The sequence below is a fragment of the Nicotiana sylvestris genome, chromosome 1 (genome assembly GCF_000393655.2).
Source record: "Nicotiana sylvestris chromosome 1, ASM39365v2, whole genome shotgun sequence".
NCBI classification, from domain to species: Eukaryota; Viridiplantae; Streptophyta; class Magnoliopsida; order Solanales; family Solanaceae; genus Nicotiana; species Nicotiana sylvestris.
Genome location: NC_091057.1, coordinates 120,333,068 through 120,336,247, shown reverse-complemented (window position 1 = coordinate 120,336,247; position 3,180 = coordinate 120,333,068).

The window sequence follows — 3,180 nt, the reverse complement described above, 5'->3', positions numbered from 1 at the left end:
CCAGCGCGCCCTTTAAATTAATAGTTGTGCAAATAAAGCTTTAGATTTCGTTTGGTTAGATTAATTTTTTTAATTATAGTGAGGTGTGCCAATAGTAAATAAGACTTAATATTTATGGCCCTCAAAAGACTAGATCAAGAAATTATTTTAAGAGAGAGATTTGGGGCGTGCCATAGGCCAATTAAATCATCTATGGTCCTCACAGATGTTAATTTAGATATTAAGAATGAACTTCGTAGTGTGCTTTAGGCGCATTAATTATATAATTATCACAACTATTTCTAAAACCCGGGGGTACATTTCATGTGGCCCGGTTCTAATTTTCAACAAGGCTAAATAGAACGTGTCATGAACCACGGGTGGATTTCATGTAGTGTGGCTTACGATATGTTTTAAATGACCTTAAATTAATTTTTAAATAAATAAAAGCAGTATTAAAGCTGAAAAGGCACATAGGTTTGAAAGTGTTTAAAATCAGATAATTAGGCCAATAATAACAGTTGAGCAATCGTGCTAAAACCATGGAACTCGAGAATGTCTAACACCTTCTCTCGGGTTAACAGAATTCCTTACCTAGATTTCTGTGTTCGCGAACTGTAAAACGGAGTCAATCTTTTCTCGATTCAGGATTTAAACCGGTGACTTGGGACACCATAAATTATCCCAAGTGGAGACTCTGATTCTTAAATAAATAGTCTTGTTTCGATCGTCACTTAAATTAGAAAAAACTCCCTTATACCCCTTCCGGGTATGGTAAAAGGGAGGTGTGACAGCTCTGGCGACTCTGCCGGGGATCGAACCCAGAATCTCTGGTTCATGGTTCAAGAATTCGAGCTTAGAATAATTATTATATTTAGCTTTATTTATTATGTGGTTTTCTTCACATGTTTGAGCCTAATGTGCTAAATATTGCTTTTTACCGCTTTGATATTGTTGAACTGTATATAAACTGTTGCGAAACCCTCCTCTCTCTGAGTCTTCTAAATTATCTGGGAAGTGTGCACTTCGTGTGATCTATTAGAGTCATATCCAAATTTAGAACGAGGTTCGGACAAGTTGCAAAGTTGGTGAAGCTTCTGTATTCCCGGTACGCTGCCCCCTCCCTCGGCTCGAGCTGTCCGCTCGGGTAAGCCAGGTCTAGAACAAATAAACCCAGTTTTTTCAAACTTAGTATAACATAGCCTCGTGCCGGATCCCTAGTAGGAATGGTTGTTTGCATCACGTGCATTTGACTTTGGGGACTCAACACGGGAGTTGGGTCTGTCTAGGACAGGTACACCCAAATTCAAAAGATCATCCTGATGCATTTTACTTGCTACTTGTGCATTTATTCGACTCGGATTGCATGTTGACCGACTTCTAGAATAAGGGAGAAAATTGAGAAAAACCCAAATTGAGGTGAGAGAGAGGAAATTACCCGCCTGTGAAAAACCTGGTGTCCAAAATACCCCGAAACTCTGCAGAAATTTTCAGAAAAAGAAAAAAAGTAAAAGAGCTATTTCAAAAAGTTTGTGTTTTTTGTTGCGTCAAAATTGATCGAACTACGTAAGTTTGATTCTCACCGGATGTGGGATACATAGGCAACCCTCATCGGGTCCAACTCTTTTTGCAAAAATAACCCAAAAATATGAAGTGTCACTGTTTTGTCATAAATAAATTAGGTGGCGTCATTCTTGTCCAAAATAGCCAAAAATGCCCCAAAAGGCGCCAGAAGGCTATTTTGCAAGAATAGCCACTTAGGGTCATTTTTCAAAATTTTGGCTGATTAACAAAAACAACCCTAAAATTTTTTTCTCTTGAGGTGCTGAGGGGCTGTATTCACGAAAGTGTTTTTTGTGTTAAATTTTGTAAAAATTGGTGTTTTTATCTTGAGTTAAAGTAAATCACAGTCTTTTAATCAATCACCTTAAACAAATATGCAGGATGAGCACAATTGAAAATGAACCTTTCATAGTCCTTGAGGAAATCCCGTTAGAACTACATATGTGGTGGAATGACTTGGGAGAAATCAGTAGAAAAAACTGTGATAAAAGCTTTGGGTGGTCTTTTTGGGCCTCTGAAGATTAAGCCGAGGAAGGATATAATTGAGGCTTTGATACCCTTCTGGGACCCAACACATAATGTGTTCTATTTTGCTGATTTTGAGCTAACTCCTACGCTTGAGGAAGTAGCGGGCTACGCTGGTTTTAGTAGGAATATCATAAATTAATACCCGGTGGCACCTAGAACAGTGAATCCTCACAAGTTTCTAGATCTTCTAAGCATTAGTCGGGAAGTTCAAGACTCAAATTTGTCCAAGGAATTCTGCACATTCTACTTCTTGTACCGACGTTATGGGAATTCTCGCGGTTTTGAGATGCCAGATATTGGTCTTACTCAATCGGGGAACAAAGATAAGTGGGAAGCTCGGCGGGGATTGGCTTTCATAGTGGCCTTCCTGGTGTTTTGATTTTTCCAAGAAAAGATGAAAACATAGAATTGGGGCTTGTGGGGATAGCCGACTTCATGACTAAAAAGGAAAATGGCACCATTGTACCGATGATCTTGGCGGAGATCTACCGAGCTCTAACTGTTTGTCGCGAAGGAGGAAAGTTTTTTGAAGGATGCAATATGCTTCTACAACTCTGGATGGTGGAGCACCTTTGCCACCGTCCGGGGTACATGAACTGCGGTATGACCGGTCTTCAATGCATTGAAAAACATGAACTATGGGTGGAGAACTATGAGTTTCCGGATGGTACGGAAGCGTGGTTTGCACACTTGAGCTCCCTTACTGCAAACAATATTGAATGGACATTCGGGTGGCTCTCGGTCAGTGAAGTCATTTATATGTCGACTGAGGTGTGTTTTCTTCTATTGATGGGTCTCCAGAGCATTCAGCCTTATGCCCCACATAGAGTTCTATGCCAGTTAGGCAGGTACCAGACCATCCCACATGATGAGGATTTGAGTCGACAGGTCATCGAATTGGAACCAAAAGCTGCTTTCCCAGAAGAAAGGGTGCGTTGAATTTGGCATCAATGCAGGTTCTTAGAGCCAAAGACTCAGCTACGAGATTTATCCAGAGGCGAATTGGAGCCTAGTTACACAACTTGGTATGGTAAAAGGTCCCAAGTCCATCAAGAGCTCGAACGGCCCGCAAAAAGGCCCCATGCCCAATAATTCACTGATGGAGCGTAG